The following is a 12864-nucleotide window of genomic DNA, read 5'->3' as shown; positions in this document are numbered from 1 at the left end:
ACGTGTTACAAAATGATGCGGAATGCATGGAAACGCGTGTCACAGTAGATTTTAAGAAAAAGTGGTATTTACTAAGTAAAACATTAATTTTAAAAAAAAAACAATATAATATTTCAACACTCACAGGAATGAAAAGACTACATTTTTTTAAATGCTTATAAATTATTGCAATTTTGGTGGTCTGCGGCCCTAAAGTTTACTATCCACGACCAATGTTCAGAATCCAAATTATGCAAGGATACTTCAAGTATTGTTATCCAAGTAGGAAATACTAGGTCAGTATGAGAAATGCCCATGTGAAACATTTCGCTACGTTGGAATTTCAAAACACCAAGTAACCGGTAAAATAATTAGCACACACGATGTACAAACTAAAATTAATACGAGCAATCATCGTGTAATCGTGATGAACAAACATATTTTCACTTTTGATAATAACATACGAATTATATTACTAAAATAGGTACCTAATCAGAAAAATACATAACCATATGTATAAAAAACGTCGCTCAATCTCACCACAAACATTTAGATAAAAATAATATGTATGTATATCTAACAATGTCCGCCTCCGTAGTAAAATGGTCAGGACGCTCGGCTACCGTTCTGGACGTCCCCGGGTTCGATTCCCAAGGGTGGGTCAAATAAATATAAGTGATTTCTTTCACTCTCATATTTATTCAATATTACCTGAAGCGGAGGGCTGATCACCTTTCCTTCATGTGTTAAACGATCAAGATAACACTGCTTTTATATGATTCAGTGCCCTATGCACCATTGAGGTGTGGAAAGGGATTTGAATGAATGAAATATCTAACAAAATATTACATGTGAGTTTAGCAAAAAGTGGGAATAAAAATACGTACATATTTTACAAAGAAACGTATAAATAATATGAATTAGTTCTTACTTTGTTTGATGTATGCGTTATTTCGGCGAAGCTCTATTTCTGTAGTCGGCTAAAAACTAAAAGTTTCCCGGTAATATATGAATCTGCACAATTTATAAAAAGTACACAAAAACACAGTTCCAAACACGATACGATACTAACTGTATACCGTACAGCGAAAACACTAAATTATGACTCGAAACAGCACTTAAAAGATGAATTAAAAGATCTTTCTTTCAGCGGAGAGATAAACGATGGAAAATGGAAAAGTTTCTCGAAAAACGTGGAATATCTAAGAAGAATCCGGTAATATTCCGAGTGAAAAACCAACGAAACCGGCAGTCGGGAGGCTAGGAGAGCGCAGAACAGACGACGCGACTCGCTCGGGGCGTCGGAGAAATGCGATACTCGAATGGAAAGACCAAGAACATCTCCATCTCTGTTACACACATTGCCAGCCTACCTCTCGGACTTCTCTCTGTCCCCTTCCAGCGGTGCCGACATCGAACCAAGCGCGTTTTCAGCGCGAAGGCTCGTCCGGAAAGCGCTCGTTTTAGCGTCGCCCGAGTGTTGAAAGATTGGAGCGGAATACGCCGTTTTGCTACATTACATTGTTTTGAGAGCCGTTGAAATATACACTGCTAATAGTGCGGATTGAGCTTTGTGAACTTGAATAAAGAACTTTGCAATTTCGAGCGGTTCTCCAAATGTGTTGCGAGATGCGAGTCGAACAAATTCGCATGACGCTAATGACAGTGTAATTACTTGTGTAGGAATTAAACACTTCAAAAACATATTGTAACAAATCCATAATATACTAAACATATAATATTTCATTGTTACAACTATGTTTATATTTATTTTAAATTGTTCTGGGTGTTTGTGATGTATTTTTCACATTTACCTTCCCTATCCTTACTATCCTACCTGCAGACAAGGATCTAAAATAGACGCTTTGCGGGTTATTCCTTTTAAAAAATAAAAATGTAATACACAACAATGCAACTGTGATTTTTTCAATAAGAAAATGCAAGGGAAATTAAAATAAATTGAAATAGTATAAATGAATAGAAATGAAAATAGTATGGAAAAAATAACAACTATTTAGTTTTTTTCCGCATAAATATGATTTATGTGTAACAAAACTAAAAACTTCTTATTTTATTCTATAAAATGTAGTTCCACCAAGAAATGTCATACTAAACTAAAAATTAAACACAGTTATTGGATTGAATTCTACTTTTATTTACATATATGATATGTGGCGCGTTTCGTCTTATTAAGACATTATCAAACACATAGTGTTTGAGTGTTTGATAATGTCTGAATAAGACGAAGCGCGTCACGTATCATTTATGTAAATAAAAGTAGAATTCAATCCAATAACTGTGTTTGATTTTGGATATTTTACCCAACAGCTCAATATGGAATTCTGCCAACTGTCTGCAGTTACAATAAATAATTAAACTTAAATCAAGTGAAAATATTTTGAACATTTAATGCTGATTATTTTTGCTCATCTTTTTTTCTCACGAAAACCATTTAACACTGTCTCGATTAAAAGCTATACAGATAAGCAGTTTATCAGCAGGTTTAACGAATAATGCCACAAAAATACAAATATGTAGCGAAAAACGAACATGAATCCCCAAACACCTTTTTAGCGATTAATTTTCAAGATTTTTAATACTATAAATACATGAAAAATAAAGAATACAATTAATAATAAATACTTCTATCCGCCTCCGTGGTGTAACGGTCAGTGTGTTTAGCTACCGTGCTGAAGGTCCCGGGTTCGATTCCAAGGGGGGTGGTGAAAATAAATATTAGTGATTTAACACTGTAATATTGATTTAATATTACCCTGTGACTGGTTCCTGAAGCGCAAGAGTGATCACCTCGCCTTCATGTAAGTAATGATCAATATAACACTGCGTCAATTTGATGCAGTGCCCTATGCACCATTACGTGCGGATAAGGGTTATAATAAAAAATAAATACATGGTGAATAGTGCAATAAATCTTAAAATAGCAAAAAAACATGTAAAATAATTAATCGTTTAAGGACTGTTTCCAAAGTGGAAACACAATTGGAATAAGTGTGTGGGTCGGGAAGGTGAATACTTTGAAGGGGACCCAGACACATAACTTCTAAATAAAGCCATATTGTTTTATGACGTCAATCTACGTATTAATATAACAGCTAAAATATTTTCATCCACCTCCGTGGTGTAATGGTTGGCATGTTTAGCTACCGTGCTAGAGGTCCCAAGTTCGATTTCCAGGGGGTGATAATAAATATAAGTTATTTTACACTCTAATATTTATTTAATATAACCCCTGGTACCTGAAGCGGAGGGATGATCACCTTTATTTCATGTAAGTAACGATCAAGATAACACTGCGTTTATATGATGCAGTGCCCTTTGCACAATTGAGTGCGAATAAGAGTTAAAAGAAGAAGTTAATCATAATTAAAATAGAGAAGATCGAGGTTGATTGTAACACTGGGCTATTGTAAAATAATCTGGAGCAGTAACGTTACAAATAATAACAGTGGAAAAAAAATCAAACAAAAATAAACCCTATCATTTCCGTTTTCGCGAATGAAACGCTATTAAACCACATTATTTTGATTTCATCTGATCCCACTACTTCCTTTGCCTTCTTTCACTAACATTTATTTGATCCCCCACTGGGATCCCACTAATTCCTTTGCATTCTTTGCATTGGGTGGGAATAAGGCGTAGAAGAAGAAGAAAATATTTTATGACGATGGCGCTACATAAATAATCCTAAATTGTAAAGGTCCTCACCAAAACGTTACATTTCCATTATATATGATTTTGAGTAATTAGGAATTCTAGTTTGTAAAATTGTTACGTTTTGGTACGATTTAATGATTTTATATTTGTTTAACCTGTTAACCGGGCGGTCCGCTGTCCAATTCCGCAACTTGTAACGGGCGCGAATACTGATTCACTCCGTGTCTTAAATTCATGTCGAGACATGTATGGATGACTAATACCTTTGTTGTTCGAAAAATATACGTCCATATATATAATATAATAAACATTTATTTCAAGGACGTATTCATATGTCCTTCCCGTACCCGATATTGTTTACGTTTGACGTATTTATGCGTCCCGCCCGGTTAACAGGTTGAAACAGGATTGGTCACGTTTTGTCGCAACTTCCAACAAGATTTCGATAGAATACAGTAAACATAACAGATTTGCATTTAAATGATTTTTTCGTGCGATATTGGAAATGTAACGTTTTGGTTAGGACCTCTACAATCATTATTGACCACAAAGTGAGCGAGAAGAAAAAGACTTGGCACGATCTGATCAATCAAAACCTAAAATCTGGTGGTGTCAAAAGTCTGCGTAATCAGAGGGCATGTGTCACTAGATGTATGGATGTGAAAGAGGCGAGGAGTGTATGTCAGGACAGAAGAGTGTGGCGTTCCATCCTTTCTGCCTAATCCTGCGGAGAAACGGCGTGATGATATCAGTAGTACGGCTGTCCAAACTCAAAACACAGTAAGGGACATTTTTTATATTACGTTTTTTTTTGCATTTTTGGACTAAGTTCATTCTACTTAGTCCAAAAATGCAAAAAAATCGTACTACAAAAAAATGTCCCTTACTGTGTTTTAAGTTTGGACAGCCGAGTAGTAGTAGTAGTAAGTGATCGAGCGACAGTTTGAGAAGCCCCGAGCGGGCACCGAAGCGTGTTGGCCGTTCGGGACGTTGCACTGGCGATAAAGTGCACACACGCGGACCCCGCCGCAGCGCGTCTCGCTTCACTTGCCGCGCAACAAATTTACATCCATTCCGACTGCACGAAACCCCGAGCAGTTTAATACATTCACCCTTTTGTTTAGAGGCCATCCAATTAGAGGCTTCGATTGGTGCGAGCGGATGGCACCGTAAATGCGGGGCCAATATTTACAATGGTGTCCCATCAACTGAGATACGAGGCTGTCAATTTCAAAAACCCCCAAAAAGAAAAACGATTTAAAAAGTAGATTCATATTTTGTACAGCAATGGAGTAATTTTTGACAAATGTCAAAAAATAATATGAAAATAACTCCTGTAATTGGAGATAATCCAGATTTCGTGAACAAGTATTTGGACACACTCAAAATGTTAGAAATTCTATGGTCAAATTATAAGCTTAAATAATAAAACGAAAATGGTATTTTCTGGCGTTTCTCATGTGTGTGATTATAATCCAGGATTCGGACCTCACATACTAATATAAGAGTTTCTGCCGAATAAAAAGCTTCTTTACATCTCACCAATAGATGTCTCTAGTGAAGTTCTAGTGATTCAAGAACAAGGTTTCTAAATTGGTTCATATATATAGAACTTCCAAGAATTTGAGTAGTGTGGTTGTCAATAATAGGTAGAATAGGTAAATGTTATACGTGTGTAAAGTGATCACTTAAACCAGCCTATGACGGTCGTCAGCCCCGTAAATGCCCAGACTTCCATATTCTTCTTCATCTTTGATGAGATGTCAAAAAAAAATTGTATAAAAAATGAATGTTTGGATAAGGGAAAAGACTAAGATGTGGCTCGAAGAATCGCGGAATAAAAGTGGATCTGGGCAGGTCATGTGTCACGTATGTCTGAGGATAGATGAACGAAAAAGGTGCTTGACTGGAGACTTGGAACAGGACACAGAAGCGTGGGTACGCCCCATACAAGATGATCCGATGACATTAAAAGAAGTGGAGGGTCTGCAATAGAAGAGAGTCGCGTCCAACAACTGTAGAAGTCCAAGAGGGAGGCCTCATGGACTTTTACAGTTGTACGGTCTTTTCAATAATTGGACACAAGAGGATGACTGTAAGAGATGAAGTAAGAGTAGAATACAATTACACTCTCCTTATCATTCATCGTTCACTTTGTGTAATATGTTTTACTTAAAAACTCTACTTCATAACTACTGGTTTACGACTACGACCATAGAAAATAAAGTTTTTTTACAAAATATAAAACAGCTAAAAGATAATGTACACAAAATCACTTTATTTTTTATTTTTCTGCAAACTCCCTATAACTGTTTTGGTGAATTTTGAAACTGACAGCTTCACATACGCTTTTAGCCTTTAACTGCGCCCCCATAACTCGTGGATATTGTTTATTAGATGTTTTATCATTCAATCTTATTTATTGTGTCTGCCAGGCGCCTCGGTGACTATAGCTGCTCATTAATTGATCATAAACTGTATAGAATAGGTCTACTTGTTAATTATATGAAAATATTTGAACGCCCTGCAAATATTGGCACTGCAAAAAAATCAAGAAAATTAATTGGATATTATCGTTGTATTTTTTCTTCATATTTACTAACAACTACATTCAGATCAAAAATCTAACAGCTATCTATACGATTCATATTTCTATTAACACATTATGTACGTTTATATGTGAACATATCGCTCACTCCTTTCAAGAACGTCATAAATCAAAAATCGTCAATTTTCAGTTGTGCACGTTTTCGGAATGCCCCGAAAATGTACTATATCCCAGCAAAAGCGGCATATTTTAAACTTAATATTTACCCGCTACAGGGCAGAGAGTGTTGTTTTTGCATTTTGAAGAAAAGGAAGTGTTTAATTATTTTTTTAAATAAACTAAATATTTTACAAATAGAGAAAAAACCTTCAGGTTTTACCCAAAAAGATCTGTTGCACAATTAATAGTTCAATAAGTGGCTTGATATTTATTTTTAATACATTGTGTTATATTTTTAAACTTTAAAAACGTTCTCCTGAAAAATCAACTTTTTTAATTTGTGACGTTCTTGAAAGGAGTGAGCGATATGTATGTATCGCATATCTAAATGCCAAAACATACATATTGGGAGAATGCAGAATTTTCTTACTTGCACTTTTTCCCATAAACTCTTTACATGCCAATGATACGTGGTTTTTCTTTAACATTAACTCTTTATTTCCGAATGATAAGTTTACTTTATAACCATAAACTGTGTATTTACAAGTAAAAGGCGTATTTTTTACCATAAACTCTACATTTACGAATGATACGAGTATTATTTTTTTAATTTACGAATGATATGAGTATTTTCCAGTCATAAATTCTCTACTTACGAGTAATATGTGTATTGTTTTAACATAAACTCTTAACTTACAACTCACATGTGGTTTTTTACGAAAACTCTATATTTACGAATGATACGTGATTTTTTAACTATAAACTCTCTACTTACGAATGACTGAGGTGAATTTTTCAAAAATCACAAATTCTTTATTTACGAATGACACATGTATTATTTTTACCATAAACTTTGGTATAAAAATGCATCACTAGATCATATCATATCTAGAACAACTGAAAATTTTACACTATTTTTTATTAATCACAATATCTAGAAAAATTGAAAGTTAGTTTACTCCAGATTCTCATTCAGGCGTCTATCCAACTGTATCACTATGTCCGGGGTTGTCTCATATAATAAACCCGTACAAATAACTCCATTGTAGTACATATCGCTCACTCCTTTCAAGAACGTCATAAATCAAAAATCGTCAATTTCCAGTTGTGCATGTTTTCGGAATGCCCAGAAAATGTACTATATCCCAGCAAAAGAGGCATATTTTTAACTTAATATTTACCCGCTACAGGGCAGAAAGTGTTGTTTTTGCATTTAGAAGAAAAGGTATTGTTTAATTTTTTTTAATATACTACTATTTTTCAAATGGAGAAAAAACCTTCAGGTTTTACCTAAAAAGATCTGTTGCACGGTAAAAAGTTCAGTAAGTGGCTTGATATTTATTTTTAATGCATTCTATTTTATCTTTAAACTTTAAAAACGTTCTCCTGAAAAATCAAGTTTTTTTTATTTATGACGTTCTTGAAAGGAGTGAGCGATATGTCATTTTGAAATATTCAACCAAGTCCCTACCTACAAACTTATGTGTCTTCTTAAATGTCATTACCAAAATTGACCTTTTTCTCTAATTCTTTCTCTTTTAATCGATAAACTCCGTAGCGTTTAAAATGTATACAGACCAGACAACACAAACCATATAAAATGTATGCGGAACTGTAAGACATTTAAGAATTATCGATTGTCCCGAATTGATCGAATACTCTATCCACATATGGATGATAACACGTTCACTGCTTTCAATATATCACGAACAACACGAGATGCTGACAAAATACATATCATGAGAATTTCAAAACACTAAAACTATAAAATAAAATAAAAATATTTGTAGATACATGCAACATACTATTCTCTTTGTGTGTAGCATTCACGAGAGGCTAATGTTTATACTCGCTTCTCTCGAAGTACTCGAGTTATTTTTGCATATCGCTCACTCCTTTCAACAACGCCATTTATAAAAAATCGTCAATTTTCAGTTGTGCATGTTTTGAGAATGCCCAGAAAATGTACTATATCCCAAGAACCAATGTAGAACAAGGTTTCTAAATTGGTTCATATATATAGAACTTCCAAGAATTTGAGTGGTGTGGTTGTCAATATTGGGTAGAATTGGTGAATGTTACACGTGTGTAAAGTGATCACTTAAACCAGCCTATGACGGTCGTCAGCCCCGTAAATGCCCAGACTTCCATATTTTTCTTCATCTTTGATGAGATGTCAAAAAATAAGTACTAAGTATATCCCAGCAAAAGCAGCATATTTTAACTTAATATTTACCCGCTACAGGGCAGAAAGTGTTGTTTTTGCATTTTGAAGAAGAGGTATTATTGAATTTTTTTTTAAATATACTAATAATTTTTCAAATGGAGTAAAAACTTGATATTTATTTTGAACACGTTTTATTATATTTTTAAACTTTAAAAACGATCTCCTGAAAAATTAACATTTTTGATTTATGACGTTGTTGAAAGGAGTGAGTGATATATTTTTGACATTTCATATTTTTTTTCTTTCATTTATCCAAGACCAATGAAATTTTAATTTTATTTGTTTATTTATTTAATTAAAAAGAGAAATATTTGTGTTTTTATTATTCACAAAAATAATTAAATTTCATACTATTTCTGTGAGCATAAGCGGCTCATTATTAGAAATATCTATCAAATTGAAGTAGAGTGGGTTCGAACCGAGAAACTCTGACTCAAGAGTCCGCGACACTAACCACGGGACCACAACCCGACCCGGGGAAATTCCGTATAATTTACTTTAAAGATGTATAAATTACACATTTCGCTGAAAAGAATGGACGAAAAATGTTTTGTAGTGATTTTCTGTTAATCTCCAGCGTTGTTATTGTCTCAATACGCGGTGTGAAGACACACAAACAATTTTGTATTGTTCTTTGATCGGTGTTTGCGTTTAACTGAAACATCCGGCCACGAACAACATTCACTTTTAAAACAATAACAACGGACGAACGAACGAATCGGTAGCAGCAGCTGTCGGTAAACGAAGAGATTCTCATAGAGGAATAGACTCTCGCGAAGACTATCATACGAATCTGACATCTGGTCGATGGGATAACGTACTTGATGACGTTTCTCTCTAGCGTCAGCACTTTTTTTTTTAAACATTTTATCAGCTGACTTTTTGCTGAATTCAATTACGCGTCGCATTTCCCGGGCTTCGCGAGTTTTGCTGGTAATCCTTAATACTCAACGTCATCCGGTAAATATATCGATACGTAACCACCAAATTAGGTAACGACTAAAACAGTGTTTCCTAACGTAGGGCCTGCGAGTGACCCAAGACATTCAAATGCCCCCCAAGACATTCAAACTGCCCCCCACTGGGGGGTAATTTGAATTTGGGCAATGCGCAAATCATTCATATTTGTTGACAACATTTAAAGTGTGTCCAAATACATACTTATTCACAAATCCGGATTATCTCCAATTAGGATTTTTTTTTATATTCTTTCATCTCACCATAGATGTATATAGTGAAATTCTAGCGATTTAAGCGCAATGTTTCGAATTAGAACAATATATGGACGAAAAAAAACACTCCTTACCATCCATTGTTTACTTTGTGTGATACTAATTTTTTAAAACACTTATTTGTGACTACCGGTTTCGGAAAATTATTCCATCGTCAGGTCATTTAAATCAAAATAAAATTATTACATTCAAATTATTAAAATTAATATAAAATAAAATGTTTCTGATAGAGAGAAAGACGAATAAAAATAAATATCGAAATTCCCGGGAAATCCGAACAAGATTTTGAGGAAATACGTATTTATTATTACGTAAAATTATATGTAACCTAATTTTGTTAATAAAATATTAAAACGTTAATAAAGTATACAGTACTGACTTGTATTACTACTCAAGTACTGTAATATTATATTAAAATGTAAAAAGTGAAATGTACAAAGAGCATACAACGTAATTAGTGTAGTGTAAAGTACTTTATATGTAATGTTTTACAAATTTCTGGGCTAATCCGAACTACTCGTTTGTATTTCCGGGGTTCTACTGTATCTATCATTTATATATGAAAAAAGATTAAGGTCTGAGTTATCTGAGTTATCTGGGACGTTACTTTTTTACAGCTGTATAAGATAAGTATAATTTATATTGAAATAGTTTAAATATGATTAATATTACAGGTGTCTCAATAAGAGACGAAACATCTATCGTTCATATAAAAAGAATATGGAAAACTGAACATACCAGGGCTTACGACCTGGTATTTGGCTGGCTTAAGTGATTACCTTTATCCACTCTGTAACTCATGCAAGGCTGAGATAAGCATTATCGATAATATCAAAGGGGAACTCGCAAACTCACAATTCAGAAAGCGACCCGCTGGGCGAGAAGTCAGACGCACATTTTTTTTTAGAATCCATATACTTATGTATATTGAAAAAAAAAATAAACTCCTTACCTTTCAATAACTCTGTATTTTTCAAAATCATATATTTATTTCGAAAGAAACTTATTTTTTTTCAATACAAAAACTATGTTTTAAGCAAAAAAAAACTATCACGTCAAATTTTACCAGGGGTTAATGAAAATTAAGTTGCGGGCTATCGAATATCCTGCCTTAAAGTAATCGTTCAATCAAAGTACGTATAAATATCGGAAACAACAAATAAGTTAATAAAAAAAATCCCTATCCAAGCACAACGGCTGTCCAAATTTAAAACACAGTAAGGGACATTTTTTGTAGTGCGTTTTTTTGCATTTATGGACTAAGTAGACTCTACTTAGTCCGAAAATGCAAAAAAAACCTACTACAAAAAAAATGTCCCTTACTGTGTTTTAAATTTGGACAGCCGACAAGAGCTCAGTATCTTTTTTGGAGACTAAAATTAAGTTAATTGTTTATGTTTGTTAACATTTTAAGTGTGTCCAAATACTTGTTCACAGATCTGAATTATCTCCAATTAAAGGAGTATTTTTCTTATTATGTTTTGACATCTTATCAAAGATGAAGACAAATATGGAAGTCTGGGCATTTACAGGCCTGACGACCGTCATAGACTGGTTTTATTTGTGAATGTTACACGTGTGTAAAGTGATCACTCAAACCAGCCTATGACGGTCGTCAGCCCTGTAAATGCCCAGACTTCCATATTCTCCTTCATCTTGATGCGATGTCAAGAAATAATAATTAAAAAATAATATAAATAATAATAAATAAAAAAAAGTAACATCATACTCCATATTCCTTTGTTATTTTATGAAAGCTGTTATTGTTATTATATATCTTACGCGAAAATCACCAGTGTAAAATTATAAAAGCGTTGCAAAATTACGCTTATATTCAATTAATTTGTTTTAATTTAATATAACGCCCAAGGACACCTGCCTCGTTACACTTACAGAGGCGTTAATTACTCGCAACTTTGGGCAATTAGAGTGTTCGCATTATTTCAACAGCCAGTTCCTTCGTCTTGACTCTTGCAGTTCACCATAGTATCTGCTTTCTCACAGCTCCGAGTAATTTATTCGGATCTCTCAGAGGCAATCACACGACCGCAGTCCGTGGGAAAATAACAATCCACAGACGCCCCATCAAATAAATCTACTATTTCCCAACTCTCCGATTCGTTCCATCGCATTTTAATTAAAAAAACCTAACAGTACGCCGCTTCCCTGCAAGGATGGGCAGATAAATTAGAACGCGACACCAATCTGACTTCGCAAAGAATCTTCACCATATATTTTGTATACTAGAAGCATTGTCAACTTTGTGGTATGGTATAATATAACACTCTCCTTATCATTCACCGTTTACTTTGTGTAATACCACTTTAATAAAGGCTAATTCGTGACTACCGGTTTCGGAATCATCATTCCATCATCAGTACATTAAAATAAAATTATTACGGTTTGACATTTTTACAAAAAAAAATTGAAAGAGAGAAAGGGGACATCGTTCACTCCTTTCAACAACGTCATATATAAAAAAAACTTGATTTTTCAGGAGATCGTTTTTAAAGTTTAAAAATATAATAAAACGTATTAAAAATAAATATCAAGCCACATATTGAACTTTTTACTGCGCAACAGATCTTTTTAAGTAAAACCTTAATGTTTTCTCTCCATTTGAAAAATATTTGGTATATTAAAAAAAATAATTAAACAATACCTTTTCTTCAAAATGCAAAAACAACACTTTCTGCCCTGTAGCGGGTAAAAATTAAGTTAAAAACATGCCGCTTTTGCCTGGATATAGTACATTTTTTGGGCGTTCCGAAAACATGCACAACTGAAAATTTACGATTTTTGATATATGACGTTGTTGAAAGGATTGAGCGAAATGACTAAATAGCGCATATTGTTCACATCGGCCGTAGTACACCCTTAATATGAACCTGGATGACCCGCATGCAGAGCCCATAAAAGGGTGGTTCTCTGTTGTCTACCTGAGGTCAATGCCATCAGGGTTATTTTCCTCTCAAATTCGAAAACCTCGACATCAAAACTTGCATTAAAACTGCATAAGCTCGAATTGGGCAATAATCGATTAC

General features: G+C 34.0%; 1 protein-coding gene across 3 annotated transcripts in view; it reads right to left on the bottom strand.

Annotated features, from left to right (window-relative positions):
- LOC148312469 (protein phosphatase 1 regulatory subunit 14B) overlaps positions 1–12864 on the bottom strand; it is a 64698-nt gene that overhangs the window by 50909 nt on the left and 925 nt on the right. The window contains exons 1-2 of one of the 3 annotated variants that reach the window (XM_088277118.1): positions 1052–1292; positions 911–966 (exon numbers count right to left, since the gene is read on the bottom strand). The exons of 1 other annotated variant lie outside the window; for it this stretch is intronic. The gene's annotated coding sequence lies outside the window, so the exon portion shown is untranslated. Of the gene's footprint in view, positions 1–910; positions 1293–12864 lie in introns of those variants that run through there. One more of the 3 variants, XM_088277117.1, reaches the window with a different exon arrangement.

Source organism: Brachycentrus maculatus, unplaced genomic scaffold (assembly GCF_059751285.1).
Source record: "Brachycentrus maculatus isolate JH-2025_06_01 unplaced genomic scaffold, ASM5975128v1 h1tg000039l, whole genome shotgun sequence".
Taxonomy (NCBI): domain Eukaryota; kingdom Metazoa; phylum Arthropoda; class Insecta; order Trichoptera; family Brachycentridae; genus Brachycentrus; species Brachycentrus maculatus.
The sequence above is the reverse complement of the archived record's forward strand: the minus strand, read 5'-3'. Positions and strand labels throughout refer to the sequence as shown.